The sequence below is a fragment of the Equus quagga genome, chromosome 7, assembly GCF_021613505.1.
Source record: "Equus quagga isolate Etosha38 chromosome 7, UCLA_HA_Equagga_1.0, whole genome shotgun sequence".
In the NCBI taxonomy this organism is placed as follows: Eukaryota; Metazoa; Chordata; class Mammalia; order Perissodactyla; family Equidae; genus Equus; species Equus quagga.
This window is the reverse complement of record NC_060273.1, coordinates 110,708,212-110,727,211: the sequence shown is the minus strand read 5'-3', so window position 1 is coordinate 110,727,211 and position 19,000 is coordinate 110,708,212.

Here is a 19,000-nt window from a genome sequence, read left to right as displayed (position 1 = left end):
TGTCATTAATATTGCTAGAGCTGGAATCAGTCTTTAGAGGCGTTCATAAATACTTCTAAAGTAAGGAGAGAAGTCTGCTCCTCACTCCTTGTTTTACCAGTGGAGAAACAGGCCTCACTATGTCACAGTAAGGTTAATGACAGAGAAGGAACTAAGACCCAGGACCCAACCCACGTCTTAGGACCCACAGTGGTCCCTACTCTTTATCAACTGATATTTCTTGATGGTTTCCTATTTTCAAGGCAGTGTGCCAATATAATTTGCTTCATCTCATCCATTTCCTCTCAAAACACCATGCATATCTTCAGACAAACTTTACACACTTTAATGATTTATTGGAAATCTTCTCTTCATCAAAAAATAGGAGCCAAATTTTTAGCTCTTTCTTTTTCAGAGCAGTCATCAGAGTGGGCACATGGTAAATGTAGGTGGACTGAGTGCAAAGTCTTCGGAAGGAGACATGCAAGGCAGCCTGACACACACATCTTTGCTCTCACCTCGCTCTGAAGAGCTTACAGTAATTGAGCTGAGATTCAGCTTGATCCTCCCTCTTTGAATCCATTTTCTTACCTTCTTCCCACTCCACCCTCATTTTCCCAAAAATGATAAAATGTATCCAGGGTGACTTTTCCATGTTTTAAACATTTCTCAAAATAATCTTAGGAACATAATCATCATAAGACCCCTATTGCCCCAATTTGTTTGTGATTATTGTTATAGTATTATATAGTTTCCCACATCCCCTAATAGAATAGAAACACTCCAGAAAATTGTTTTGATAACATTACAGCATTTTATAAATATGCTACACAATTGAGGAGCCTAGATAGACTTGTAGGTCTTCTTCGACAGTAAAATATCTATTTGCAGTATTGACTTTTCCTTGTCTTGTTTGTATCTTGAGGAATAATAGTCTGAAGGCTAGGACTGAAATGCATTCATTTTAGTAACTAAAAAACATAGTGAATGAATTTTGACCTTAAAATATAAAGTAATAACAGCAATGTAAAGAAAGCATGTCCTTATTGTTAGTGGAAAAATTATATTGATGTAAGTATTAAAAGGTAAGATATATTTTTTACTCAAGATTTTCTTTAAACATCAACCTTTTTGAAAACAATCTTAAAGGTGCCCTTTGGAATTTCTTTGTTATTCTCTTTGTTACCTTTACAAGGTTCTTTCAGAAAGTACCAATTTTATTTTAAAGTTTTAATCAATATTTCACAGAGTGAAATATTTTTCTTTGACACAATGAGTTATCAAAGCATTTTTTCTTCCCGAGGCAGCAGCTTTGAGCTGTGACTGACAATAGATCTTGTGGATACTGTCCGTGTCGAGATTAGATCAGACACCATGGGGATTCGTTTTCATGTTTGTAACTCTTAAATCAGCATAAGCAATACACAAATTCCTCCATTCTAAAGGTGAGTTTTTCCTCAGTGGAATGACTATTGCTGATCATATTTGATTTTCATTATTTCAAAAACAACATACAGCTACACAGCTGGAAATTGTGTCTGGCTGTATACTTATCTGACTATTTCCTTCTCTTTGAAAGTAGTCGTCTCCAAAATCACAGTAAAATTTTCCCCTTAAGATATTGTCTACAGTTTAAATAGCATCACTTTAAATAGCATATGCAATTAAATCTTTCGGGTAAAAAATTAGTCCTCTTTCAACACAAACTCCTCTTATATTCAAAAAAGAAGGAGCAAAGAATGGACTACCAGCTGTTCCTGAATGCGGAAGTGACATCTTGGGGCTAAGTTTAAACCTGAAAATAATTTCTATCAGTCTTTCTCTCTGTCGCTGTCTCTCTCTTTTTCCGTGTATTTTATTAGCTGTTTTCTAGTTGTTTTTGTGCCAATAGAAGGGTTTTCTCCATTAAGACACTGAGCAGGGTTATGGTACACTGGCTGCACGTGGTCTGACATTAGACTTTTAGGGGCTTGAATCCTGTCTCTGCCGCTTACTAGCTGTGTGATGTTGGACAAGTCTCTTAAGTTCTTTGAATTTCGTTTTCCTCACATGTAACAGGGCCTTACTCATTGGCCAGGCAGAAGGATTTCATGATTTAATCCATGTATGCACCTAACCCTGTTCTTGACCCACGATGTGTGTTTATACATATTATCGTCATTGTTATTTATGTGGTAAGTCTGATGTTTACAGAGAGAAAAACATTTGCCTAAAAATGACTCATACTTAATTAAGAAAGGAAGAAGAATTTATTTTCCCCAAATTTCCCCTCATTTTATGTCTTTGATTATTTTACCAGCTTTTTTCCAATGAGATCTAAGAAGTAAAATGATGTCACTTTTCAAGAGTAGAAAGCAAATGGGGTGTAACTAATATGGCCTTCTGGGGGTAACATTTTAAACATGGATTTTCTTAAGCAGTCAATATTCTTTCAATATTAGATAACTTCAGATTTTTTATGATTTCAATGTTCTGTGACCAGCAAATCAGGAGTCTTAAAGAAAAATGCTGAAGCTGGTAGGTTCCAAGAAAAACGTGCAGTTGTGCAATGAGGGAAATTTGCTTCTGATCCAGCTTATACAGCTTTAGGCTCTGTTAAGGGAGGTAGTGGCTGTCTCGGTTACTGATGACCATCTGGATGCTTCCTTGCCTTATAAGAATTGGGTAAGTAGAAGATGAAGTCATTTTCTAAAGCTTGGCACATTGCCCTGCACTCTCTCCACTCTGGCCATTCAGACGGTGGGCACATATGACCAAAAAAGGAAGTGTGATGCTGACGTGAAAAATGGGGTTAATGAACCACGAAGATGCATAATACAAGCAAAGCCATTTCAGCAAAGTAGAGTTTGCATCTTTTGCTCCATAAACAATGAGCATACACTCCAGAAATTAGCCAGCTTTTAAAATTTTAATTGCTTTGAAATGTTAAGTGGATTGTAGGTATTTACTTCCCTGTTGAAAGCTGAAGGGAAGTTAATCATCAACAGAACTTCTTGGACAGGGAATTTTTCTACATCCAGTAAATTCTGACACATGGAAAATGTTCATATATGATTTTAGTATTTTTAACTAAGGTCTAAATCATTCGTTTATATAATCCTATATTTAAGCCATTCTATGCTGTAATTTTCTGTACAATAATTCCGAAAATATTCAGGGAGCTGGTATCCTAACTACATGAATGACAGAAATACATATATACATATATATATATAATTTTTTTTTTTTTGAGGAAGATTAGCCCTGAGCTAACATCTGTTGCCAATCCTCCTCTTTTTGTTGAGGAAGACTGGCCCTGAGCTAACATCTGTGTCCATCTTCTTGTACTTTACATGTGGATGCCTGCCACAGCATGGCTTGACAAGCAGTGAGTAGGTCCACACCTGGGATCTCAACTGGTGAACCCCGGGCCACTGAATTGGATCACGTGAACTTAACCACTGCACCACCGGGCTGGCCCTGACAGAAATATATTTTTAAAGAGAAAAGTATACAATATAATTATTTGGAGAATTAAATGCTTATGGTGAAGGACTGAAAGAGTGTCTTAAGTCAGATCCCCTTCTACTCTTTGGCTAGAATTACTCCTAGAACTTCTCTTCTATGGGAATTGTTATATCCAAAGTCACACTTTCATCTTCAGAATGAAAGTTTCTCTTTAAGGATGTGCAAGTGGATTAGAGAATGGCCCTCTTTGAGTTCTAAAGTCCTCTAAAAGAATGGTTTATTCCTGGCATGCAGAACCACCCCCAGGTGAAAAACAGCCACTTGTCCAGGTAGGTTAATCCAGATGAGCTCCATTCAAACGGAAGTTTCCTGTTTGATCCTAAGTGAATTACCTGAAGACAAGCTTCCAAGTCAGTGGTAGTCAGAAATTAGATTAAAACAAACACACAGAAAACAACCTCTCTACTGTTTTGCCCTCAACCTCATCTGTCTGGAGAGTATGTTTCTAACTCACACAGTGTAAGATGAGTAAGGCGACCTCCTTTCATGGGGACCACATGCAAGTTTATGCCACACGGGCAGGTGCCCACAAAGGTGAACAATTGCCCTCACTCTGTGATGCTCAAGTGTAACTACCATTCTCCATCTGCAAATCCTCTGTCTCCCTGTGGTGCCTGGTCACAGAGAAATGTTACTAAAGCTTGGAACGTAACTGCTTGTAATAGAGTTGCCCTGGAATAAACTGAGAAGCTTTTTATCCTCCTCCCTGGCAGGCATATCACATCTTCTTAGTCCAGGAGTAACTATCTTTGAACCACCGTCCATCAGCTCCTAAAAACGGAAAAAAGAAAATATGACCCATGGATTTAGCTTACATTATGAATCATGTTGGTAAAACATGATCTGTGTCTCCAGTCCAAAAAGCTATTTAAAAAATATTTAGAATAAATTACTAAGGGAAACTATAAATGTATAAAATTGTTGAATATTCTTTTTGAAAGAGTATTACAATTTTATCTTTGAAAGAAAGGAGACTTTCAGAAATAAGAAAGTATCTGATAAAGAATTTTTTTCTGTGGATAGTTTTTAGGGGTTCCTGGTGTGGAACACGTGTTGAAGCGTGTGAGTAACTTCTCTGTGTGAACATACAATGATGTTGCTGTTGGTTTGGGAAAGGATGGATTGCTATAGTTCTGCAAAGTTATGTTTTATGTCTTTGTGAAATAAAATTTGAAAAGCCAGTGGCTCTTATTTTTGTACATATGCTTGAAATTGTGTTGTGATATGCTACATTAAAGGAATCTTGTATATTCAATAATACTTAATCATATATGGAAGATTCATGTGTGTAACGTATGTATCTTGGTAGCTTCCCTTTCTCAATATTTTTTTAAGACATGTACACCCCTGAGTGTTTGTGCTAATTCCCTAGTGATAAAACCTGGTAAAAGTTATTTAAAAATGCTAATGTCTGTGTAAAAAATGAGCCCAGGTAACTTTTAATTGGTTTGGAGATATTGGACTTTTTTAGATTTTTGTCTGAAAACTGTGATTGGAGTGCATTGCCCTTCCCTGGATTCCTGTGTCACTAGCCAGCGTTGCTGATAATCATCTACCGGGGAACGATTGCCTTGTGCTTGTCCACTCTCAAGCCTTCAGTGACATTTATAAACACCTATGATTTTGCCCTTCTGTTCACTCTGAGGGCAGGACTCTGACTCCCTTGTTTACCAGTTTATACCCTAGAGACTCACATAGTTCCTGGCATGTAGTAGGTTCTTAAAGCCTATTTTTGAGTGAGTGAGAGAAAGATGAGTGCCACCCTGGCAGCTGATCCCTGAGAAGCCTACACGTCCACCAAACTATGAAGAGGGCACTGAGATGAATTTCCTGCTAGGCTTGCAGCAGCTCCATCCGCCAGGCCTCAAGTTCCTTCACTGTCATCCAAGATGGAATCCTGATCGTCTCTCTTCTGCCAGATTCTCAGCGGACACAGTTTTGTACTCCCTTAGGGTGACACATCCTTTTCCAGCTTCTAAACTCTCTTCTATGACTTCTGAAATCTATAGTCTATGGTTAACAAACCCTCATCAAATCACAATCACTGTCTAACCAAAGAAAGTTAACTTTACTTGTTTCCTTTAATTGACAATGCCTTTCCCCTTAAACCATTATTTTACCTTTCAGACAAAGGAGTGCATTGTCCCACACCCCACTTCCCTCAGTGTTGGGACGTGGGTGGATTGGACATTCTCCTCATTTCCCACTTGCAGATAAATACTCCTCCATTCTCATGGAAAAATCTGCATCTGTGGTCATAGATATACAGTAAAAGATTATGTAAGCATATTAATGGTGCAAATCTCCACATGATTAGATTTTTATTTTCTTTTATCTGTAATTTTCTTCACTGTTTGAATTTTTAATAATATGCATGTATTATTTTGCCCCCCCAAAAGCTACTTTTTTGCTTATGTTTGTCATTTTATTGAGATGTAATTACACATAAAACATTGTGTAAGTTTGAGGAGTACATGCTGAATTGATACACTTATATATTGCAAAATGATTACACCATTAGCTAATGCTTCCATCAAGTCACATAATGACCATTTCTTTTTTGTGGTGAGAACACTTAAGATCTACTCTCTTAGTATCTTTCAAGTATGTAATACAGTATTGTTAACTATAATCAAAATACTGTACTTAGATCTCCAGAATTTATTCATCTTGTAAGTGGGAGTTTGTACCCTTTGGCCAATATCGCCCATTTCCGCATCCCCCAGACCCTAGTAACCACCACTATGCTCTGCGTTTCTGAGAGCTCAACTTTTTAAGATTCCACATATAAGTGAGATCATACAGTATTTGTACCTTTCTGTCTGACATTTCACTCAGCATAATGTTCTCAAGTTTCACCCATGTTGTTACAAATGGCAGAATTTCCTCTTTTTTTAATGGCTAAATAATATTGCATTAATGCAATAATATTGCATAATATTATACCACATCTTTTATATCCATTTATTACTTGATAGATGCTTAGGGTGCTTCCACATCTTGGCTATTGTGCATAATGCTGCAGTGAACAGGAGAATGCAGACATCTCTTTGAGATCCTGTGCTCATTTCCTTTGGATATAGACCCAGAAGTGGGATTGCTGGATCACATGGTAGTTCTATTTTTAGTTTTTTGAAAACTAGTGGATGCACCAATTTACATTCCCACCAACAGTGCACAAGGGTTCCCTTTTCTCCATATCCCCATCAATACTTGCTACCTCTTGTCTTTTTTTCTTTTTGTTTGAGGTAACATTTGTTTATAACGTTATATAGGTTTCCAGTGTACAATATTGTAATTTGACATCTGTATATACTACAGCATGCTCACCACCAAATTCTAGTTTCCATCCCTCACCAGACTATTGGCCTACTTTACTCATTTTGTTCTCCTCCCACCCCCTCTCCCCTCTGGTAGCTACCAATCTGTTGTCTACTTCTATGAACTTGTTTTGTTTTGTTTTTAGTATTCGACACATGGGTGAACTCATATGGTATGTGTCTTTCTCCGTCTGACTTATTTCACTAACTGTACTATTCTCAGGATGATAACCATTCTAACAGGTGTGAGGTGATATCTCATTGTGGCTTGATTTGCACTTCCTGATGCTTCATGATGACTAGTACCTTTTCACGTTCCTGTTGGCCATTTGTATGTCTTCTTGGGAAAAATGTTTATTCTGTTCCTCTGCCCATTATTTATGTTTGTTTTTTTCTAGTGAGTTATATGAGGTCTTTATACATTTTAGATATTAACCCCTCATCAGGTCTATGATTGGTAAATATTTTCTCCCATCCCATAAGTTGCCTTTTAATTTGTTGATTGCTTCTTTTGCTGTGCAGAATCTTTTTAGTTTGATGTAGTCCCACTTGTTAACTTTTGCTTTTGTTGCCTGTGCTTTTTGTGTCGTATCCAAAAATCATTGCCCAGGAGCTTTTATTCCTATGTTTTCTTCAAGGAATTTTACAGTTTCAATCTTATGTTTAAGTGTTTAATCCATTTCAAGTAAGTTTTTTTGAGAGATATAAGATAGAGGTCCAATTTCACTCTTTTACATGTGGTTATCCAGTTTTCCCAAGATCATTTATTGAAGATACTGTCCTTTCCCCATTGAATATTCTTGGATCCCTTGTTAAATATTAGTTGGCTACATAAGAGAGGATTTATTTCTAGGTTCTCTATTCTGTTCCATTGGTCTCTGTGTCTTTTTTTGTGCCTGGACCATAATGTATTGATTACTATGGCTTTGTAGCATCGTTTGAAATCAGAAAGTATGATATCTCTGAAGCCAAATACCTGAAGGTTATTGTAAATATTCCACTATAACATAGTTATCCTCTGACCTTTTTCCCAACCCAGACACAGATGAAAAGAAGTTAATAAATAACCTTAGTCCCATTTAGATATATTCATTGAATCCAAATGCTTGCTTCATGGCCCACAAGTAAATATAGCTTGCTGTCTTGTATTCTTCTCTAACCAAAGGGGTGACTCAGGAGTCACAAGGATTTTTGAGCTTGTTTTGCAAAGGAAAAAGATGCCTTTAAGGAAGTTATAACCACCAGATAACCAGACCCCAGCTGCCACTGACATCAAGAAGTCTGGTTGCTCAAAGGTCTTTTCTGGAGTGAAAGAAACATGGGTTCCTCTTTGTTTCCTCAAACTCCTCCTCTAAAGCCATTCAGCCCTATAAAGATGCCCTGCTTCCTTCTTTTGTTAAGGCAGATCTGAGAGAACCTATTCTTCTGCCTTCTCCTTTTGGCTAATTTGAATAAACCTTTCTCTACCTCGAAGCACTGTCTGAGTGATTGGCTTACTGCCAGATCAGGCACAGATCTAAGATTGAGAAGTTCAGTATCACCTCCAGCTTTGTTGTTCTTTCACAGGGTTGCTTTCCTGGGGGTTTGCCTGTGGCTGCACAATCTCCCTCAGACACAGTGCACTGCAGTGGAGGTCAGTGATAGGGGTTGGGCTGGGGGCATGCAGGTGCACAGTGACCAAGGCAGGGAGCAGGCCAGTGACAGAAGACAGGGCCTGATCTGCGGCCACAAGCAACTGTGGGGGTCCTCACTGTTGGCCTGCTCTCCTGTGGCTGCACAATCCCCCCACCCCTTTCCACTGCACACTACAGTGGAAGCCAGGGATGGGCCTCACGCCAGTGGTGTGCAAGTGTACAGTTGGCAGGGCTAGCCCCGAGTGTGCACAGGACAGTGGGGGTCAGCCATGGGGGTCTAGGTTGGCGTCTTACAGTGCCTTACACTTGCACAGTCACAGAGGTCTAAGCTGATGGCCAGTGTAGTTCCAGCTCTGGCGGGGGCAGGGAGGAGGGATGGGGAGGGACTCAGGTGTCTGACATCTGCGAATGTGAATCCCTGTGGTGTAAGAGCTGGTGAAGTCTGCAGGGTGTCTGTGACAGCTGTGCTGGCCCTTGGTTCCTTCCTCAGTGGTGAAAGCCGCTGGGTTTATCTGCAGAAGATGTCACGGTGAACCACACTCACTCCTACTGCGTGGCTGCTATTGGTAGCCTCTGCTTTTCTTCCTTGTTCCCAGCTTCTTTTATAAGTCTCAGATTTGCTAGTCTGGGTAGAATAAAACGAAAGAGGGCCCTGAAAAGCTGGACAAGCTGGTCGCTCACCTCTTTCCTGGTGAGGAGATCCCATGCTATCTGGGAAGCACCTTCTTGGCACTAAGCAATGCCAGCTTAGGAGATGGGATGATGCTGGCAAAATGATGCTGTCTTCCTTCTCTTCTTATGCAATTATTCTCTGGGCTTTTGCTCCAGTGTGTTGCAAAAATTTCTTAAGTGTACTCCAGAGTTTGGCCAGAGCAATTTTTGCTCATGGATAGCTACCTAATTGTTGACTTTTGTTGGGAGAGGGAGGCTGAGGTCTCCTATGTTTCCATTTTGGTGACGTCACTCTCAAAAGAGCTGTTTGGAAATAAAAGAGTTTTCAGACTATTTCTAGCTTATGCTTTTCCATTATACTATCTTTTACCTCTTCACTATTTTGCCTTGCCACCAGCTATCACAACTCCTTGAGGACTCTAGAACCTGGATTACCATCTCCCTTGCTATCTCTGTTTCTAACATTATGGTAGATAACTTTAGTAGCCATATGGAAGATCCAATTAATATTCTAGTTTTACAATCCTTAAACTTCTCAATGATATTCATCTCCGTTCTACTCCTGTCACAAATTTTCTAGGACCAAAGATCTCATCACCTGAACTTTTTCTCTGAAATCCTAAATTGAAATACTGCATGACTTAGTACAATCTTCTCCCTTTCTATCTTTCTTACTCAGTGTTCATTGTAAAACCTGATCTTTGATTCCATCAAGACATCCAGATGTTTTCTCTCTAGTCTGTCTGGCCAAACCTTTCTACAGCATGAAAATCTGCAGCCATGTTATCTGAGTTAGGGTCCCAGATATTCTGATGATCTTCTATTATCATAATTATTGGTAGTATTATGTTTATACAGTTATATTCATTGCCTAATACTTCAACCTGTCATTTCCCAACATATTCAATTCTTTTACTCTATTTTCTCCATCATACCACCTGGAAAAGCTTCATCCTGGATCGGTCCCATTATTCATTCTCTATCTCTACAAAGAAGCTGCTTAAAGCTGATGAAGGCATTGCACTATCAAGTAGATGAGTATCAATATTAACTATGATCCCTACATTACCTGGGACCTAATAATGCTGAGGAACCCTACTCTACTTTCTCTGACACTGGCTTCACAATAGTTTCAATGTTCTTCTCTTTTTCATAAACTATAATCCTACCATATCTGAATATCATGTAGTATCTCCATTTATTTGAATTTATATTTGCGTAAGTGCTGGTGTTTGTGAATTCATATGTGTTATATATGGTTACGTACATGTTTGTGTGTGGGTTTCTATGTATGTAGTTCAGTTTGTATGTTTGTGAGATATTCCTGTGTGTGTGTTGCCATGGTATCATCTTAAACTTTAGAGAGAAATAGTAGCTATCAACTTATGCCACCAAGCTTATAAACCTGGCGGTATCCATACTCTTTCTTCTTTCATCTTGTCCCACTATGAGAGTTCATCCTACTGCTAAGATGAATCCCTCCATTTCAGCACGGAATCTCATTACTTTCTTTCCCTCAGGAGCCCCATCTTACACAAAGTTCCTAAGGAATTCTATTCCTTTAGGTAATTAACAGGTACTATATAAGAAAAAAATGCTCTTTGATCAAATTAGTTTGGGAAAATATTGGGGTACATAAAATCAAACAGATCTGCCACAAATTCATAGGGATTTTATTAAAATGCCATTATATATAATGAATGGCCCAAAGGGGAACAGTTTCATGTAGTATTACCCAGATGTAGAATGTGAATCAAGGAACATTATCACAAGAATATTACCACCCCACCCCTGCTCTTCAGCCTCTCCATTTCCACTGCCATGTTGACATTTCCCGGTCTTTTTAATCCAAAATAACAAATGGTGTGCCAGCTTGCTTCTCTGTCAGCAGGCTTCTCTTTCCTCTTACAGTCAAATTCCACAAAAGAGTTATGACTCTCACTGTTATATGAACCTTCCTCAATCTGCCTTTATCTCCACTACTTGGGTCCCCAGTGACACTGCAATACCTTAGTTAGAGTCTTCCACTTGCTGAGTGTAATGAACAGTTTCAGGTCCATATTTACCTCCCAGTACCTGATGATGCTGTTGAACACCCTCAGTTTTGTAAAACATTCCTTTCCCTTGAATTTTTTGCCTGCCTTCCACTCCTTGATAAGCTTGAGCAATTCTTCCTTCTGTTCTTACACCGTACGAGAGTGTTCCTTGGGCTTATATTGCAGGAGATCTTCTCTCCTCCAGTTAGACGCTTTTTATTTCAGATAACCCATTATTTCCCAAGGCTTTACATAGCCCCATGCCTGTCGATTTCTTAGTTTGTATCTTTAGCACAGAACCTTCTTCTCAGCTCTAGATCCATATATACAACTACCTACCAACTACTCCCACTTGAGTGACTCTTAGATACATTATGTTCAACAACTTCAAGATTTATATCATCGTTCCTTAGCTCCAAACTATTTTTTCTTCTAGTTTCCTTATGAAAAACTTACTAGCCCACAAGTCAGCCACCAGGGTATTCTTGATTTCTCCACCTCCCCTCTCTCTTCACCCTGAACAATCAATTTCAAATTCCTATTGAATCTACTTCTAATTTATTTCTCAAGTCCATTATGCATTTCAATTCCTACTACCAATCCCCTAGTCCAAACCATTGTCAAGGACAAGTAGATTTCTACACACCCTAAACTTGGCTCATCCTCCCTTGGTTTGGCCCTTGAAGATTCATTCTTAACTTCATTATCCTGGTTAAAATTCTTAAATAATTTCCCGTTGTAATTGCAAAACAGTGGCCTCAGGATCCTGGAAATTAATTAGCTATCCCTTATTACTAAAATGTAGGTTGTCTATTGGATGCCAATAATTGTCTGAATAGAGAAAACTTCAAAGAGAATAGTTATCTTTATCATGAAAACACAAAAAAAATCAAATACATACTTTCATTCTTTTAAATATTTTAAAATTAAATACCATTAAACCAAATGTTGTTTAGCCAAGATGCAGTACTAGGGCAATGATGCTGTAGTAATATTCTCCTGTAATGGGAGTGGGGGAATAACAGCCCTGATTGTCAGGGAGAATCATTTTACAGAGGAGAGGACTGTTCTCCTCCTTCCCTTGCCCAGTGAAGAGAACACATAGATATTACTGGCTTTTCTAATGGTTCACAGTAGATAATGGAAGAAATAAAATCTCTGAAATGTCTGGTTACCCATTTGCCTGCAGTGGCAGCCATAGTGACGGTCTGGACCAAATAGCAGAAGACATATGGAATTTAATTGGTTGAAAACATAGCCAGTTATTTATTGAGCAGATGGTGGCTTGGATCCTTGTTCATTATATTTTAATAATAACTTTATAGATCAACATACTCAGTTTCCGCTGAAGACAACTTTTAAAACTTTAAAGGCCTAAATGGTAATCTGCTCACTTTTATGCTATTCATCAAGATTATAACATTTCTCTATGGGTGGACTCATTGGTTTTAAATCTCTGTATGAACTCTCAGGGAAGGCAAGACTCATTCCCAACATCTGTGGTCTCATTCACAGTAACTTGAAAAATTATGATCCTTTTTTTCTCATGCCCTCATCAGAAATAGTTCCATTAGAAGTAAGAGAGGAAACTACACTTTAAGTTCCAGCTTGAACCTTACATACTCTGTTAGGGTTCCCCAATGATGTCCCCAAAACAGGCAATCATGCCTCCCACTGTACCACCATACTTTATAGTTCTCACTCTCTTTTTTTTCCTTTAATCACAGGACTGAGATTATTTACCTATCTTGCTTCTCCATTAGTATATGATTTTCTTAAGGAGATGTATTCTTCACAGGAAGAAATGTGATATATTCTTATCATTTGTATATCCAGAATCTAGCACAGTAAATGACCGTACTAGACACCAAATAATGCTTTTGAATTCAATAATTATGCAAAAGTTTTGCATAATCCTTATTACCATCTCTAATAGTAAAATGTTGCTTACTTGTTAATGTTTTCTTGGACTATTGGAAATTTTCTTTTTAAAGGTTGAAACTTTCTAGAGCTTACCAGATTAGTTGAATTTGTGGCTGTTTTTTTTTTCTGGTGTTAAAAATAATACATAGTGTTCATTCACTCAAATCCCCATATCCACTTAAAGAGCAAGCACCTGTGCCATATCAGGCACTGTTCTGGGTACAGGGGATCCGGTGTGAGCGTGACTGATGAAAGTCCTGCTCCCATATAACTTACCTTCTGGTGGAGAATAAATAATAAGCAAATAAATTTAAAACTACATAATATAATGTCAGTTAATGATAAGTTGTAAGAAGAAAAATAAAGCAAGGCAATGTGATAGAGAAAGAGTGCTGTTGTACATTAGGATGATCATGAAAAGTGTTCTTTGATGGGGTGGAGAGGCTGTTAATGAATTTGTTCAGAAATAGGCAAATACATAAGAAAAACAGATATGGGAGCAGACTTTAAACAGACTAGGAGAAATGTGTTTGATACAACTTTTATTTTGGTAGCTTCCTAGGGCAATAGTAGACAAGCACACAACAAACAACCCCCTCTCCCCAAAAAACACAAACACACGTGATGGATGTCACATAATTTTGTTTAATATAAAAATTTAGACTTTTATAGGAATAAGTTTATGAGCAAGTGTGATTATTTATATAGCCTTTCAATAGTCTCTGGTTTGCAGCATTTAGCTATAGAAAAATAAAGCCTTCTCTGACAAGACATTATGGCATTTCAAGATTCCTCTCTGCTACCACCTCCAACAAAAACCCTGTATGATTTGCTATTATCAGTTATAATTCCATTAAAAAAATACATTTCTGTGTTCTGAAATGGCAGCATATGTTCGAATATTTGATTCACCAAAAGAGGTACATATTAATTCACAGACAGTAACTCTAAGTTACTTTTTAGTTATTGTAGTCAAACAGCATGGGTGTCCTTGGACAAAATAACAAAGAAATCAGCAAACCAGAAAAGAAACTCTTTCTAATACAGAGGGAAAAATAATAGACATTGTTTGACTTTTTCCTTAATATAGATTATAATTTGGCTTTGGAGAGCCTCATTAATAAAGTATTTTTGCAGACAAGTTAGAAAGGTGATTTTCTGTAAATCATTGGAAAAATAAAAAATGAATGCTATAACTATGGCTTCCATCCATGCATTATATCATCTATAAGCTCAGGGAAGCAAGAACTGATTAGGGCTCCTCTACACGGGTCATTAGTTAAGCAGAAAGCATGTGGCTAGGAAAGTCATTTGCTATTTTTTTCTGGTAGAATGTTTTCTTAATGCATGGTACAACCTAGGTGACAAAATGGGAGCAATTTTGACTTTCATTTTATAAAAAAGGAAAACAAGAAAGGCCTTAAGAGCTGTCATTTAAAAAAATTTTTTTAAGCCCACAGTTATTCAGAAAGTTTTTACCATAATTATTAAATAGAAAGAGGAATCCATTAGCTAACAAAGAGATGGGATAAATCCAAACTGATTACTGCATAAATACAATTTACCTTAAATCCCGAAAGAACAAAGGCAATTTTGCTAGATGAACTACCCTCTCTCTCAGGACTATTTTTTTAATTGCTTCTTGTTTCACAGATAAATAGCGTCAAATAAAAAAACCATAGATTTGCTTATTAGATGTCACAATTGTGGAACAATGTGTTTAAAATTGAAACGGAATCTTATTAGTTGTACTAAAGTTCCATGCACACTTCTTACGGAAAAGTGTTTACTAGATTCTGAGGACATATTTCTTTTTCTTAACTTTTATGTAAAATTTCTTTTAGCATAATTCTAGTGAATTCAGTTCATGTCAGAGCAATAAATCTATATTAAGTACTTACTCTTTATAACGCACGATGCTAGATAAGATGTGGGATATGAAGATACTAAGACTTGACAGCTGGCCTCTAAGGGATCAGAATCTAGTGTGGGAGAAAGAAGTTTAGAGCAATTAACCATAAAGTAAGACATCGTGTATTAAGTGCTGTAATATAGAAGCTATGTGACAGGAGAGCAGAACAAAAGGAAGAATTAATTCTGACTAGGAGAGGGAAAAGATTCCTGAAAGTGATTTTGAGCCAATTCTTTTTGAAAAGCTCAGATTTTGATAGGTAAAGGAAAGAAGAAAACTTGGAGACCTACAGGAGTTAATGCATACGATGAGACGAGCGTAGAGTCTTCCGGAGGTTAGGATGCTGAGAGCCAGGGAGGAGGTAGCAGGAGTTGAGGCTGGAAGGTGAGGTTGAAGTTAGTTCATGTAGGACTTTGGACACAAATCTAGAGTATGGGCTCTATCATTTAAGTACTAGGAATCCACAACAGGTTTCTAAGCCCGGTAGAGCACAATCTGGCCTGTGTTTGGGAAGGTCAACTTGCTGGCCAAGAAAGTAATAGCTTGCAGAGGCAAGAAATTCAAGTTAAAGAGTTCATTTAACAAATGATTAACACGATAGCAGGAGAATGTGTGGAGTAGAATCACATCACAGCTGTGGCCAGGAAAACATAAAGGAAGGGACAAATTGCCAGAATCAGTGACATGGGATCTGGTGGGATATATGGAGTGAGGAACAAAGGTCAAAAATGATTGTGGATACTGCGAGCATAATGATGCATTTAAACAAGATATAGACTGAGAAGGTTTGGCAAAGTCAAGGTAAAAAATGTATTTTTTTTTTTAATATAGCAAGTACTTAAAAATTTGCTAGAAGTTAGAACGTTCCTGATGTCAGAGATCCTAAAGATCATCTAATCCAGTGGCTCTTGACTCTGGCTGAACCATAGAGTCAAATGAGGAGCAATTTTTTAAAAATCCTGATATCTGTATCCCCACTGCAAGAGATTTAGATTTCAGTGGTCTAACCAGGCATTCTTTTCTTTTATCATTTTTTTTAAATTCCCCAAGTGATGAGAGTACACAGCCAGGTTTGAAATCTCTAAAATAATCTATCTCCTTTAATTTAAAAAAATATTCTCATATTCAATGAGATTTCAATCCTTTTGAAAGGCTTTAATTTCTTTCATCTTTAACCAGATTATGCTGCTGGTTCTTTTCCCCACTTATCTGATTTCATTTCCTCTCCTCTCTCTCTGTTCTTTTCATACATTTGTCCAACGAGTCCAATCAGTAAAGCCCAGATATTGTTTAAGAATTTGGAATTCAAAAATGACTGGAACACGCCTCCTGCTTATATTAAATGTGTTTTCAGTGGTCACACTTATAGCTTTAACCACCGCATCTTTACGCTTAACTCTTAAACTATGTCCCTAGTCCAGATCTCTCCTACTTCCCAGCACTACATTTCCAATTTGCTTTCTAGATGTCTCATCCTGGATGCCCTACTGTCACCACACATTCAATATTTTTAGATTAAAAGTTACTTTCCCTCCAAATTGTCATCACTAGTTCCACAAATATGTAATGAGCATCTAACATATGTCTCGTTCATGCAAAACCATCCATCTCCTCATTCAAATTTAACTTCCAGAGTCATCTTTGCCTGCCACCTCTGTTGTGAGGATCCCACCAAGGCTATTCACGGTGCCATGTACAGCACAGGATTGTTACCAATTAACATTTCCTGAGGTCTTTTTAGAGGAAACAAGATCCTCAATTCAGGATCACTTTCATCTTTTTTTTCTTCATTTCTCACTCCCCCACCTACATCTAGACATCTAAACTGGAAGAATTTTTCTCTAGTCTGGAAGGTATGGCATCCTCCTCTTCCCTAATTTGATATTTTTCCCTCAAAGGTACAATTTATAATGTGATATTTTCCTCAAACATTGTATTACTAAACTTAGGTTTAAGGATACACAAAAACCAGAGACTGGCTGTTTCTTTCTTTTCCTCAAATCCCATCATGTGATGATGAACTCACTATTTCGTTTGGAAGATTAGGTGGAAGTAACAGGAGGGAAAAAATTCTGCAAATAACGCACTCTTCCCAGCTGTATTTTAATCTCTTTGTGCTTTGCTTCCTCATTAATAATATAATGATAGTTGCACCTATCCATCATGGTTATTAAAAGATTAATAAGAAAAATGAATAGACGACACTTGTTAACTCATCATTATTATTCTTTCTGATGGTCAAAGACTTCACCTTTGACATCTAGTTAACTGGTGCTATTTGTCACCAAAAAAAAACAGTCAAAGAATATGAATATTTAGGGAAAAAATGTTATGAGTAGAGCTGCTACACGGATCATCACCAAAAAGCATCTCCTGCAATATTAGTGAATGGTGGTCTTTTTGGGGCTGAGTGGCAGGTGATTCTGGGCAACTAGATCTTCCAAAGCAATCCTGGAGGACTGGTCAGATGTTTGATTAATTGCTGTTTTTGAAGCAGAAGGAAGAGTATCACAAAACCATGATCAAACACCAGACTTCCAAATAAGCTCAAATCCAGCACAGCTCCCTGCCAGCCAAGGTGCTCAGCTGTAAACTGGAGGTACTTACTTGCTTTCTAAAGTCATCAAAGAGCTTAGCCGACCAGCAAATGATAACAATAAACAGCTAACCATGCATGAAACAAGAAATCAGAATTTTCTACTTGTATGCATGCTTAAGCTAGGAGAGATGCCAGTCAATGAGCTTAAAAAAAAAAAAAAAGGCCGAGGCAACTGCAAGATGGTATTTAGAATCTCCATCAAGACCTAGGGAAACGTGCCCAGTGCTTTCCATGGTGGAGGGAAGCTATGGCTGTTGGAGGCTCTGGAAATAAGCTTCCTGCAATAAGCAGGGCCCCCTAAAGCAGATTCTAGCTGTTAAGTGGCGTAGAAGTGCCTTTGTTTGGTCAGGCAGAGACTTCCCTGCTGTGCTCCTGTTGGGATTTTTCATGCAAATTACAGTTGCCTGGGTTCAACTGCTTCCCTTGGCAAAGGGATTCTAAGGGCCTCACTTCTGACATTCTAAGTGCCCAGCTGAGTAGAGAGGACCAAGAGGCACTGGAGAAGAGGCACCTCACTCACCTGGGGAGGCAGGACGGAGTGTGGCTCTTAGCTCCTCCAGATTCTGCGTTTAGCTCACAGTTCAATTATTTACTGAAAGTGAGGAAGAAAATCATGTGTTTTAGCCCTTGATTAAAGAGAAGATAATGTTTTGTTAGAAAAGTCAGCTGCAGAGATTCCATCTGAATGTGGCTGCTGCTGCCGCTGAAAGGTTTTGATTTGGCTAATCACAGAGGTCTTTCTCGAATACTAACTAAGGATTCCAAGCAGAACAAATTCATTCCTGATGAAGTCTTGCAGCTGACAACGTGGAATAATTTGAATCACAGACCTGTAAAATTTGATCAGGATGGAATTAACTCTCCTGAAGTGCCTTGGCAACTCTATTTTCACCAAGGCATTGCAGAGACAGTGGGTAGCCAACGAAGGGCCATTTGCATCTACCATCTCGCTCAATGTCCTGCTGTCAAGAGGGATTGTGAGGGTCATGCCATAGAGAATATGCTTGCTTGACTAGGTCAAACTTAAAGATACAGTACAACACTCACACATTGTCTTCATTCCCATTTATGGCTCCATCATTTACAAAGGTGTCCAGACCTTTTTAGGATCCATTAATGCCAGGAATACCTCTTGGAGTGATGGTACTTTTACATTTATTGCCATCTGTGTAAAATATAATTTCTTCTTATTCCTCCTACACTTTATATCTCATACAGTTTAAAGAGTACTAAGTACATGGAGACAAAATTGGAAACTAGCGTAAAAGCATCTTCCCCAACCTTGAACTACACTGACCCCACAGTAGAATTTTTTTTTAAATGGCCTTGATGAAATATGTTGAATAATTCACTTCTGTTCTCAGAGCTTGCCGGTCAGGCAGTATTAGCCTGGCCTTCTGAGCTCAGGGTGGGAGTGA